Raw genomic sequence first — 14318 nt, 5'->3', positions numbered from 1 at the left:
CATTATTGGTATTAGTGAAGGATATAGTGCTCCATCATTGGCATTAGTGCCCCATTATTGGTATTAGTGGGGAAAATGGTGCCCCGTCATTGGTATTAGTGGGAGGAATAGTGCCCCATCATTGGTATAAGTGGGAGGAATACTGACCCATCATTGGCATTAGTGTCCCATTATCAGTATCAGTGGAAGGTTTAGTGCCCCATCATTGGCATTAGTGTGCCATTATCAGTATCAGTGGAAGGATTAGTACCCCATCATTTGCATTAGTGGGAGGAATAGTGCCCCATCATTGGCACTGGTGCCTCATCATTGGTATCCGTGGGAGGAATTGTGCCCCATCAGTGGTGTTAGTAGGAGGAATAGTGCACCACCATTGGTATTAGTGGGAGGAATAGTGCCCCATCATTGATATAATTAGGAGGAATAGTGCCCCATTGTTAGCATTAGTGGGAGGAATGGTGCCCCCTCATTGGTATCAGTGGGAGAAATAATAACCCATCATTGGTATCAGTGGGAGAAATAATGTCCCATCATTGGTATCAGTGAGAGGGTAGTGTCCCATGATTGGTATCAGTGGGAGAAATAATGTCCCATCATTGGTATCAGTGGGAAGAATAGTGCCCCATCATTGGTATAAGTGGGAGGGTAGTGTCCCATGACTGGTATCAGTGGGAGGAATGATGCCTAATTGTTGGTGTCAGAGGGTAAAACAGTGTTTTGTACCAGTGGGAGGAATAGTGCCAAAAGGACCAGATAAAGGCAAGCAAAGGGCCTGCGGACCACCATTTGGAAATCACTGATCTACAGTCTTCAAAGGCCACCAAAGTAAAAATAGATGTTAACCCAATCACTAAAATCTCATATAAGCATTACATATTAATACAGGGCTAATAATCAAACTACATGGCACCAGCACACTGATTCTGCTCAGCCTTGGAGGTCTGAATGTTTATTGAATTTCTCCTCATGTCCTTCATAAGGCAGCCAGTTTTAAAACATTTCTTGCCAATTATCCCAACTCTGTAAAGCACATTCTCAAGAAAATGTGGCTCAACAAACAACATAAACAACACTAAAACATCCCCCATTATCATGCTGTCTAATATTGCAGTTGCTGCACATACAGTACTTTATACACAAGAAGACCTGATATGTGAAGTTCACAAAGATGTCGCCCTGGCCGTCTTCCAACCATTAAGCTCCCCTGCAAGCCGTATACTTCATAGTGCTTACCTGCCAAATATCCGACTTCAGGGTCGAGCCCTGCTGCCCTGGTCTCTTCTTAATATTCCCCGTCCTTGATCTCCTCCAGCATTAGTAAGACCTGCAATGGACAAAAAGCATATGAGATCTAAAAACCCATTAAAGTTTGCTTTCAAGAAGAAGGAGCTAAAAATACAAGGTCATTGCTCTATGGCTGGCCGCAAAATCCGGAGAGCAGTTTGATGATGTTTACTTCAATGCTGTGACCATTTTACTAATATTACATTATGAAAATTTCAGAAGGAGCATTGAAACGTTTCCTGTTGCAATAAGGCTGCGTACACACGACCGGTCCAAACCGATGAAAACGGACTGAGGTTCAGTTTCATCGGTCCAAACCGACCGTGTGTACGGCCCATCGGACTTTTGTCCTTCAGACCAAAGTTTTAGAACTTGCTTTAAAATTGAACCGAAGGATGGCTGACCGATAGGTCAAAACCGATGGTTAGTACACAAAAGCATCGGTTCAAAACCCGCGCATGCTCAGAATCAAGTCGACGCATGCTTGGAAGCATTAAACTTCGTTTTTTTCAGCACATCCTGTGTTTTACGTCACCGCGTTCTGACCCGATCGGTTTTTGAACTGATGGTGTGTACGCACATCAGACCATCAGTCTGCTTCAGCGATGAACCAATGAAAACGTTCCGTCGGACCATTCTCATCGGATGTATCGCCTAAGAGGAATGGAACCCCATGGACGAGGAGGGTGAGGTTCTGAGCTAAGACCCTCACACATGGGATCTTGCTACAGACATTCCCAAAATATAGAAAGTGGTGGTTGATTCAACTAATGCCGGGTACAGACGAGAGGATTGATCCGCGGATACGGTCCGCCGGACCGTATCCGCGGATAAATCCTCTCGAGGATTTCCGCGGATTTGGATCCGATGGAGTGTACTCACCATCGGATCGAAATCCGCGCCGAAATCCCATCGCGATGACGTGTCGCGCCGTCGCCGCGATGATGACGTGGCGACGTGCGCGACGCTGTCATATAAGGATACCCACGCATGCGTCGAATCATTACGGCGCATGCGAGGGAGGGAATCGGACCGATCGATCCGGTGAGTCTGTACAGACCACCGGATCGATCCGCTGAAGCCGATTCCAGCGGATAGATTTCTTAGCATGCTAAGAAATTTTTATCTGCTGGAAATCGGTCGGCCCGAAAAAAATCTGCGGAAAAAGATCCGCTGGGATGTACACACCAGCGGATCTATCCGCTGGAACTGATCCGCAGATCAATTCCAGCGGATAGATCCTCTCGTGTGTACGGGGCCTTAAAGTGGAGGTTCACCCTCAAAAAAAATTCTGACATCACATGGAGTTGAGCCATTCTACCGACAGAATGCCGGTGTTTTTTTTTTTTTCTCAGCACATACCTCGTTATCACGATTTTCACCCCCCGGCAATCACGCGGGACTGGGCGTTTCCAAGCACTGCCTGTGATTGACAGGCTCTAGAACGGCGCATACTGCGCGTCACAGGTTGCCGACAGAACCTGAACGTCGGTGCGCAGGCGCCGTATAGAGCCGCACCGACGTTCGGGTTTTTTCGGCAACGTGTGACACGCAGTATGCGCCGTTCGGAAGCCTGTCAATCACAGGCATTCTGTCGGTAGGATGGCTCGACTCCAAGTGATGGCAGAAATTTTTTGGAGGGTGAACCTCCACTTTAACAAGATCAATCCATAATGGTAATAGAAGGATGGGGTTAAGCAAAACATAAGGGCTAAGTTCACCTTTTACATAAACTGGCCCATGCAGACAGGGGACCTAGTACCTCAAAATACACAATGCCATTTGTAGGCCTCTAGACCAGGGGTCTCCAAACTGCAGCCCGGTGGCCCAATGCTGCCTTTTGCTTGCCTTTTTCCAGCCATTGGGGCACTTTTTATACCACAGATGCAAGACACTATTCCACACACTGACACCAACAATGGGGAATGATAGAAAAAGCGGGAAGGCAGTTTCTAGCCCCCCCTTTTCCTCATGGAAAAGCGTTGGGAGGGCAGTTTCAAGTTCCCCCTGTGGAGCCTGTCGCTCACAGGGGGAGCTTAGCAGGACTCACGTGTCAGGAGAGGGGTACAGGTGACCAGCCCGTTTGGGCTATAAAATAGTGGTTCCGTAGCTGCTGGCTCATTCGCCTCAGAGGACAGGAGCTGTGGTGTTCTCCCCTCCCCCCTCCCCTATTAACCACTTGACCACTGGGCACTTAAACCCCCTTCCTAACCAGACCAATTTTCAGCTTTCGGTGCTCTCACAATTTGAATGACAATTACTCAGTCATACAACATTGTGCCCATCTGAAATTGTTGTCCTTTCTTTCCCACAAATAGAGCTTTCTTTTGGTGGTATTTGATCACCTCTGGGTTTTTTATTTTTTGCGCTATAAAAGAAAAAACACTGAAAATTCTGTAAAAGAAAAAAAAAATCTTGTTTCTGTCATATTAGCAGGTATTGCAGAGTATTGGGGGTATTGCAGAGTATTGGGGGTATTGCAGAGTATGGGGGGTATTGCAAAGTATGGGGGGTATTGCAGAGTATTGGGGGTATTGCAGAGTATGGGGGGTATTGCAGAGTATGGGGGGTATTGCAGAGTATGGGTGGTATTGCAAAGTATGGGTGGTATTGCAGAGTATGGGTGGTATTGCAGAGTATGGGGGGTATTGCAGAGTATGGGTGGTATTATTGCAGCGTATGGGGGGGTTATTGCAGCGTATGGGGGGGTTATTGCAGCGTATGGGGGGGTTATTGCAGCGTATGGGGGGGTTATTGCAGAGTATGGGGGGTATTGCAGAGTATGGGGGTATTGCAGAGTATTGGTGTTATTGCAGAGTATTGGTGGTATTGCAGAGTATTGCACAGGGAGGGATGGCTGGATCTGTGACTGCATTTGTCACAGATCCAGCCACAGCAGCTGCTGCTGCTTCCGTTCTCCCCCCTCTCCTCTCACACTGTACCGATCGGTACAGAGAGGAGAGGGAGGAACCGGCGTCATCACATGACGCCGGTTTGTTTACAAGTGATCGCTCCGTCATTTGACGGAGCGATCACGTGGTAAACGGCCGCTATCAGCGGCAATTTACCACGATCTGTGATGCGCCAGGTCTTCTAGACCCAGCACTCACAGATGATTCCGGGAGGGGGCGCGCGAGAGGAGGATTCTGGGAGGACGTCCCAGGGACGTCCTCCCAGAACAACTCGACCGCGCTGTAGACGTCTTTTGTCTATGGCGCGGTGACAAAGAGGTTAATAAACTTGTCACGGCTGTTGTTATGTGGTAGTGTCACCTTTGTTAAAAATATATATATAAAAAAAAATATATATATATATATATATATATATATATATATATATATATATATATATAAAGGATTTTTGAGAGATAACAAAGGGGGACTAGCTGTTGGTAATGCTATATTTAATATGTTATATATTTGCTAAGCAAGAAGTGTTTTAAGGCTTATTATTTGAATTGAAGTTGGGTAGTTTGTGTTTGCAGCCTGTGCCGTAGTGGCTAGGTTAGCCAAAGCTTTATTTATATCTGACGTTTTTTGATTGATGCTTACCCACAATGTTTTTGAAACCAATAATAAACAACCGCGGCCTTTAATATCCAACAAATTGTCTGCTGTTAAAGGTTAAAGTTTAAGTTTTAAAGGTTTCCAATTCCCGTCTGCTTTCCCATGATTCCTGTTACTGGTTGTGTGTGCACCAGTATTAGTAAATGTTCCCCAAAGGGTCTAGAGCAGGGGTCTCCAAACTTTCTAAACAATGGCCCAGTTTATTGTCCTTTAGCCTTGAGGGGGAGCCAGTCTTTGGCTATTTAGAGTAGAAATTTTGGCCCAGATTCACAAAGGAGTTGTGCCGTCGTATCTATGCGCCTGATTCTTAGAATCAGTTACGCATAGATTTCTATTAGATCCGACCGGCGTAAGTCTCTTACACCGTCGGATCGTAACTGCATATTTACGCTGGCCGCTAGGGGCCTGTACGCTGATTTACGCCTAGAAATATGTAAATCAGCTAGATACGCGAATTCACGAACGTACGCCTGGAGGACGCAGTAAAGATACACCGTTTACGTTAGGCTTTTCCCGGCGTAAAGTTACCCCTGCTATATGGTGGCGTACATGCGGCGTACCAATGTTAAGTATGGATGTCGTTCCCGCGTCTAATTTTGAATATTTTACATCGTTTGCGCAAGTCGTCGGTGAATGGGGCTGGACGTAATTTACGTTCACGTCAAAACCTTGCGGCGTATTTGGAGTAATGCACACTGGGATATGCCGTTCGTGAAAAACTTCAATCACGTCGGGTCATGGTTATTTTACATAACACACGCCCCCCTGTTCCACATTTGAATTAGGCGGGCTTACGCCGGCCTATTTACGCTACGCCGCCGCAACTTACGGAGCAAGTACTTTGAGAATACAGCACTTGCTCGTCTAAGTTGCGGAGGCGTAGCGTAAATAGGATACGCTACGCGGGAACAAAGATACGCCTATCTACGAGAATATGGCCCTAGATTGGCAACAGTGAGAGAAAACAGTGCATCTTTGGCATTAGAGGGAGGAATAGTGCCCCATCTTTGGTATCAGTGGGAGAAATAGTGCCCCATCGTTAGTGTCAGTGAAAGAATAGTACCCGATTGTTGGTGTCAGATTGTGAGCACACTAGAATAAGTAAATCTCCCCTTTCTGTCACTAAGCCTAGCAGGAATACCCCCAATGTTTACAATCACACATCCTGGCTTATTTCAACTGTCATTAAGCGTTCTTCTCCAGCACTGCAGGAGGGAGCGTTCTTCCTAATTAACCACTTGCTTACTGGGCACATATACCCCCCTCCTGCCCAGGTGAAATTTCAGCTTTCGCCACTGCGTCGCTTTAACTGACAATTGCGCGGTCGTGCGATGTGGCTCCCAAACAAAATTGACGTCCTTTTTCCCCCACAAATAGAGCTTTCTTTTGGTGGTATTTGATCGCCTGTGCGGTTTTTATTTTTTGCGCTATAAACAAAAAAGAGCGTCAATTTTGAAAAAAATACAATATTTTTTACTTGTTGCTATAATAAATATCCTAATTAAAAAAAAAAAAAACACTTTTTTTTTCTCAGTTTAGGCCGATACGTATTCTACATATTTTTGGTAAAAAAAAAAAATCGCAATAAGCGACTGGTTTGCGCAAAAGTTATAGCGCCTACAAAATAGGGGACAGAATTATTATTTTTTATTATTTTATTTTTTTTACTAGAAATGGCGGCGATCTGCGATTTTTATTGGGACTGCGACGTTATGGCGGACACATTGGACACTTTTAACACATTTTTGGTGCCATTCACATTTATACTGCGATCAGTGCTATAAATATGCACTAATTACAGTATAAATGTGACTGGCAGGGAAGGGGTTAACACTAGGGGGTGAGGAAGGGGTTAAATGTATTCCCTATATAGTGTTCTAACTGTATGGGGGAAGGGGGGTGACTGGGGGGGTGACCGATCTGTGTCCCTATGTACAAAGGACACAGATCGGTCTCCTCTCCAGAGACAGCACCGCTGTCAGTGTGAGAGCCGGCAATGAGAGATGATCTCATATGTTTACATATGAGATCATCTCTCATTGGCCGCACAGATCGCATGGCAAACGGCCACTCTGATTGGCCGTTCGCGGCGATCTGTAATTGGCTGTGTCCAAGGGACACGGCCAACACAGAGTTTCCCCGCTGCGTGCTCTGGAGCACGCGCGGGGAACACGCAAAGGGGCGGACGTCAATTGACGTCCACTTGGATATTCGGATCCGCGCTATAGCCGTCATTTGACTATAGCGCGGATCCCAAGCGGTTAAAAAGCTGTACATGCACTCGGGCCCGTCGCAGCATAGACTCTCTAGTCCAGTGATGGCAAACCTTGGCACCCCAGATGTTTTGGAACTACATTTCCAATGAGGCTACATTGCACTGCAGAATGCATATGAGCCTCATGGGAGATGTAGCTCCAAAACATGTGGGGTGCCAAGGTTCGCCATCACTGCTTTGGTCGCACATCCCCGACAGGATTCTCACACTGCTGTAGCCCCCTTCTATTACATACTCTGAACTGCTACAAAAAGGCCATCAAGCCACCTTCTTTGAAGAGATTATCACTTTAGTTGTCCTTAAAAGAAGAAGGCCCAGTGGTAACTTTGTTGTAGACACTGGGGTAGATTCAAGTAGGGGAGCGCACTACTACGGCGGTGCAGCGTTCCGTTTTTACGCTACGCCTCCGTAAATTACTTGAGCTACGTTTCATTCATGAAGCATTTGCTCCGTAATTTGCGGGGGCGTTTCGTAAAAGTGGCCGGCGTAAGCGCGCGTAATTTAAATGATACCGTAGGGGGCGTGGATCATTTAAATTAGGCACGTTCCCACGCCTAACGTACTGCGTATGCTCCGTCGGGAAAATGTCCCGACGTGCATTGTGGTAAATGACGTCGCAAGGACGTCATTTGCTTCGACGTGAACGTAAATGGCGTCCAGCGACATTCGCGATTCACTTACGCAAACGACGTAAATTTCGAAAATCGCGACGCCGCAACGACGTGTATACTTACCATTGGCTGCGCCTCCTAATAGCAGGAGCAGCCTTACGCAGAAAGCGACGAACGCAAACGACGTAAAACTAGAACGCCGGGCGCGCGTACGTTTGTGAATCGGCGTGAGTATGCAATTTGCATACTCTACACTGACCACTACGGGAACGCCACCTAGCGGCCAGCGTAAGAATGCAGCCTAAGATACGACGGCATAAGAGCCTTATGCCAGTCATATCTTAGGCTACAGTCAGCGTATCGAGCTTTCTGAATACAGAAAGTCGATACGCCGGCGCTACTTAGCAATTACGCTGCGTATCTATGGATACGCAGGCGTAATTGCTACTTGAATCTACCCCCATGTCCTGGAAATTAGCTAGGACATAGGAATGCAAATATTGGAAGTATATCGTCCAGGCTTCACGACTGACAGAAAAGGCCTACAGGCCTACAATATTATTTTTTTTTTAAATGGCGCAGTACACTTTAAATCACTGGGGCCCCTTGTCTGCATGGGCCTGTTAATGTAAGGAGTGAACTTAACCTTTACAAACCACAGAGAAATCACATGCAAACCTAATCAAGGTATAAGTCCAGTAATGTTAAATATTTTCTTGCAAGTAGACACCATGGCCCGGATTCACAAAGCACTTGCGCCGACGTATCTCGAGATACGCCGCATAAGTGTAACTATGCGCCGTCGTATCTGTGCGCCGTGCCCACAATCTGAGATACGCCTAAAAATTGGCTTCCTATGACCGACGTAACTTGCCTACGCCGTCGTATCGTGGGCGCATATTTACGCTGGGCGCATTTGCCGCTCCCATTGATTTTCTATGCACATATGCAAATGAGGGAGATACGCCGATTCACGAACGTACTTGCGCCTGGCGCATAATATACGCGGTTTGCGAAAGTCGTACATCCGGCGTAAAGTTATTCCCCTTATAGGAGGCGCAACTCATGCAAAGGTATGGACCAGGGAACACAAGCCGTCGTATCTTTTGTCGTTTACGTTGTACGTGAATATGACTAGGCGTAGGTTACCTTCATGTCGTAGCCAGTGATTCGACGTATCTTAGGCAGTTGTTTCGACGTGATTCTGAGCATGCGCACTGGGATGCGGCCACGGGACGGCGCATGCGCCGTTCATTTTAAGTACTTCTATGGCGCTTGGCCCATCATTTGCATGGGGTCACGCCTCAATAGCATGGCTCACGCCCACTTCCACCTACGCTGGTTACGCCGAGGAAACCCAGCGTAGATTTGAGAGCGAGTGGGAGCACTGGCTTCCTGAATACTGTGCTTGCCTCTGTGCGCTGCGTCGGTGTCACGGTCGCTACCGTACCAAACGGACAGCGAGGCGTGGTCGTGCCCCAGTTGGCTCTGGGTGGAATTGAACCCAGGACCTCTCCATTGCTGGTCCAGGTCTTTGCTTCTGAGCCACTTCTCAGTTGATATTCTTCTTGCTGTCCGTCGGAGCCTGGTTCTGAACTATGTGCTGATTGCCTGTCTCTGGATCTCCCTACAATCTGCACTTGTCTATCCTGGTCCAGCTGAGGCAGGTTTCCTAATCAACCAGGGTATAAAGCCCTGCCTCACTATGAGGGAGGTGTCAGTTCATTGTACTCTGCTTGTCCTGTCTGTGCCAACGGTTCCTGTGGTTGTCTTCAGCTACAAGACTGACCCCGGCTTCTGACCCTTTGGCTTACGTACCCTGGATTGCTGCTGTCTCCTGCCCTCTGACCCCGGCTTGTACTTTTGGACTTTCCCTGCCTTCTCCATCCCTTGACCCACGGCTTGTGCCCCGGACTTGTCTTTGGTTCCTGTCTGCAAACCCTGAACTTTCCGTCAGTAGTTACCTGACTCTCTCTGGAATCCGGGGCCACGGCTATACTTGACTTTCCTGGGCTAATCTTTATCTAGCCCCCGTGCACAGACTCACAGCCCAGGTAGTGTCTTACCTGTATTACCGTGGGCTGTGTGCACCTGCAAGGGTGAGCTTACAAATCTGCAAAATGGACTCCACTCAAGGTAAGCCCTTACAGTCGGTGTAGCGTATATTAGATGTGCTACGCCGGCATAAATATGCGCCAATGTATGTGAATCCGGGCCCATCTCTTTAAGACTATGCATACATCCAACTATATTTCAATAATTATATTTTTTATTTTTCAAAACACAATTTATTATAATAATAATAAAAAAAAAACGTTCTCCCTTAGGCTTTTTCCAATCATAGTAATTATGAAATATGCATATTTTTTTCTGCACAAGATTGACGTGTATCCATACAGAAGCAAAGCCTTGTATCTAAATAACCTGATAGTGGGGGTAGTTCTTCTAATCCTCAAGGGGGAAGGGTAATGGTATCAATAAGAAGAACTCTCTGGGTTGCTATGGAAACCTAAGCCATGTGATTAAAGTGGAGTTACCACATGACCATTGCCTACTTCAAAGCAATCGCACTAGGAAGCATTCATGCCATCACCTGTGAATTTAAAGGTACCATGATGTAATTATTCTATGCTCCAAAACCTTTACCCAGTTACCATGGGAACTCCAAGTCAGTTTCCTGACTCCATTGAGTACTATTTGCACCTAAATTGTCAAATAATATAAACCTCTTCTATTGTATGAAGATCTCCATCCCCCATACCCTTCTACCAAACACAACAAGGTATTGGACATTTGTTTCCTGCATCCCAAAGCTCCTTATAATACGCCATCAATTAGGCCTGAACCAATAAAAAAAAGATCATTGGCCCAGATTCTCAATGGCGTTACAACGGCGCAACACCATTTGCGCCGTCGTAAGTCCTAATCTGGCCCCGGGTATCTATGCGACTGATTCTTAGAATCAGTTACGCATAGATACCCATTAGATCTGACAGGCGTAAGGCTCTTACGCTGTCAACTTTTAAGATACAATTTTTTTTTCCCGCCGCTAGGTGTCGCATCGTCGTTTTTCCCGTCGTCTATGCAAATTAGGTAATTACGCGAGATTCCCGAACATACGCGCGGTCGACGCTGAGAATTTACGACGTTTCCGTAGCTTAAGCGACGCGTGAAGTTGCCCCTGCTATTATGAGGGGCAACCAATGTTAAGTATGGCCGTCGTTCCCGCGTCGAAATTTAAAAAAATTACGTTGTTTGCATAAGACGTCCGTGAATGGCGCTGGACGCCATTTACGTTAACGTCTAAGCAAATGACGTCGGGGCGACGTCATTTAGCGCAATGCACGTCGGGTAATTTACCCGACGGAGCATGCGCAGTACGCGCCTAATTTAAATGGTGTCCGCCCCATTTGAATTGGGCGGGCTTGCGCCGAGCGCTTTTACGATACACCGCCGCAAGTTTACAGGTAAGTGTTCTGAGAATCAGGCACTAACGCTGTAAACCTGCGGCGGTGTAACGTAAATCACATACGTTACGCTGCCCAGGAGCAACGTAATTGTATGAGAATCTGGGCCTAAGTATCCCTAATGCAATAGAGGCGTTTTCCAATTTGCTCCTTTATGACCTGCATAGTCAATGGCCCAGATTCAAGAAGCACTTGCGCCCGCGCAACCATAGTTGCGCGGCGCAAGGGCTTACTTGCTCCGGTGTAACGAGTGCTCCTGATTCAGGAACCTCGTTACACCGACTGCAGCCTAGGATGTGACAAACATAAGCCTCCTTATGCCTTCACATCCCAGGCTGCATTCTTGCGTTGGCCGCTAGGGGGCGCGGCCTTTGTGATCGGCGTGTAGTATGCAAATTGCATACTACACGCCGATTCACAAAAGTTGCGCGGGCCCTTCTCACGCAAGGTACGGAGTTTCCGTACGGCGCCTTTAGCATAAGGTTGCTCCTGCTATAGCAGGCGCAGCCTATGCTAAAGTATAGCTGCGCCTCCCGCTCGCGACGTTCGAATTTCACGTCGTTTACGTAAGTGAACCGTGAATGGCGCTGGACGCCATTCACGTTCACTTACAAGCAAATGACGTCCTTGCGACGTCATTTGCCGCAATGCACGTCGGGAAAGTTTCCCGACGGAGCATGCGCTGTTCGCTCGGCGCGGGAGCGCGCCTAATTTAAATGATTCCCGCCCCCGGCGGGATCATTTACATTAGGCAGCCTTGCGCCCGGCTGCTTAGCATATTGCCCGCGCAATTTACGGAGCAACTGCTCCGTGAATCGCGGGCAAAGCGCAATATTTGCGTGGGCGCAGAGAAAAAAATTTGCTCTTTGCCCACGCAAATATTGCGCGATTCTACTTGAATCTGGGCCAATAAGTGCAATCTGATGGAAAGGTGGGCCAAATCACATGAAGGGGAATTTATTAAACTGGAGCAGACAGAAAGCACCTGTGTTGTGGTGCACCATAACGCATGGTGATGCATTGCTTTAGAAAAAAAAGGGTCATGTGCCAGGGTGCGTTGGCAGCAGGGCTATCTGATCTGGGGGTGCAGTAAAAAAGTCAAGCAGCATAATGTCAACACTGTGTAAATTAGGGATGAGCTCCGGCGTGTTTTGCACACTCCACGTGCAGAGCCCGCCAGGAAGTCGGCACGGCGCTGCGCTAATCACAGGCAGGGAGACATTGTCCCGATGCATGGCTGCAGAGATCGGGAAATGTCTCCCTGCCTGTGATTAGCGCAGCGCCGTGGCGACTTCCTGGCAGGCTCTGCACGTGGAGTGTGCAAAACACGCCGGAGCTCATCCCTAGTGTTAATCACTGGTAGTTTGTCACACAGTGTGACAGAGATACAGGAAACCAGTATTTACTGTTCACTCGACACGCTTCAGAAGTAACATGCAAAAGGTAGTGCAGAGGCAGTGCAGGAGGGAACAGGGATTATAATCATTGGATTAGGATGTCTAAACCTAATCCTTTATATCATGTGTTCCTATCACAGTCTGCCTATACATTGGGGTCCCTATCAGTGTCCCCCCTTACATCGGGTGTCCCCATCAGATTCTCCTTTACATCAGGGTCCAAATCAGAATGCCCCCTCCCATCAATTGTCCCCATAAGTGTACCCCTTAAATCAGGTGTCTTTATGAGAGTGCTACCTTACATCAATTGTCTCCATCAGAGTGCCCTCTTACATCAAATGTCCCCATCAGAGTACCCCCTTACATCAACTGTCCCCATCAGAGTGCCCACTTACATCAATTGTCCCCATCAGAGTTCCCCCTTACATCAATTGTCCCCATCAGCGTTCCCCCTTACATCAATTGTCCCCATCAGAGTTCCCCCTTACATAATTTGTCCCCATCAGAGTGCCCCCTTACATCAACTGTCCCCATCAGAGTGTCCCTTTACATTACCTGTTCCCATCAGAGTTCTCCTTACATCAATTTCTCAAATTCCCATCAGAGTGCCCCCTTACATCAAATGTCCCCATCAAATTCCCTGCTTACATCAATTGTCCCCATCAGAAATCCCCCTTACGTCAATTGTCCCCATCAGAGTTCCCCCTTACATCAACTGTTCCCATCAGAGTTCCCCCTTACATCAACTGTCCCCATCAGAGTTCCCCCTTACATCAAATTTCCCCATCAGAGTTCCCCCTTACATCAATTTCCCGCTTCATAGTGCCCCCCAAACATCAACTGTCTCCATCAGAGTTTTCCTTTACATCAACTGTCTCCATCAGATTTTCCCTTTACATTACATGTCCCCATCAGAGTGCCCCCTTACATCAATTGCCTCCTTCATAGTGCCCCCTTACATCAACTGTCCCCATTAGAGTTCCCCATTCACATCAACTGTCTCCATCAGATTGTCCCTTTACATTATGTGTCCGCATCAGAGTGCCCCCTTATATCAATTGACATCAGTGTTTCCCTTCACATCAAATGTCTCCATCAGATTTTCCACTTACATTATTGGTCCCCATCAGAGTGCCCCCTTACATCAATTGCCTTCTTCATAGTGTCCCCTTACATCAACTGTCCCTATCAGTGTTGCTCTTCACATCAAATATCTCAATCAGAGTTTCCTTTTACGTTACAAGTCCCCACGTGTTGAGCGCGGTGACGTCAGAACGTCGCTTACCCAACGTTTCGTCACAAAGATGGACGTGGTCATCTTTGTGACGAAACGTTGGGTAAGCGACGTTCTGACGTCACCGCGCTCAGCTGTACCCGGAAGACACGGGCAGGCGAATCGAGGAACCCGGCCGGCTCGATCTTTTATATGCACATATGCATTTGACTCATTGTAAGTGCGCATTTTTTATCTTTTAATAAATTTACGTTGGATTTTATGCTATGCGAGCTCCTCTTCTCTTTTTATGGCGCATCCTGCATTATACATCGATTGAGGCTGTATCGTATTGATGCCTTCCCTGTTGGACACCTAACCAGTTTATATGCGTTTTTTGATCTCCTGTGATAAGAGATCAATTCCATTTGGTAAGAGGCAGTACATCATTAAGGGGAAGGTGTTTCCCTATCATCACTTTTTGGGTTGCTGTAATATCCCTCAC

The 14318-nt window shown here is 47.2% G+C and overlaps 1 long non-coding RNA gene across 1 annotated transcript in view; it reads right to left on the bottom strand.

The window, feature by feature from the left end:
- Positions 1 to 1232: 1232 nt before the first annotated feature.
- LOC120928977 overlaps positions 1233 to 14318 on the bottom strand; it is a 264765-nt gene continuing 251679 nt past the window's right edge. Inside the window, exon 3 of the long non-coding RNA XR_005747330.1 lies at positions 1233 to 1324. This is a non-coding gene — a long non-coding RNA (uncharacterized LOC120928977). The remainder of the gene's footprint in view (positions 1325 to 14318) is intronic.

The sequence above is a fragment of the Rana temporaria genome, chromosome 2 (assembly GCF_905171775.1).
Source record: "Rana temporaria chromosome 2, aRanTem1.1, whole genome shotgun sequence".
Taxonomy (NCBI): domain Eukaryota; kingdom Metazoa; phylum Chordata; class Amphibia; order Anura; family Ranidae; genus Rana; species Rana temporaria.
The sequence above is the reverse complement of the archived record's forward strand: the minus strand, read 5'-3'. Positions and strand labels throughout refer to the sequence as shown.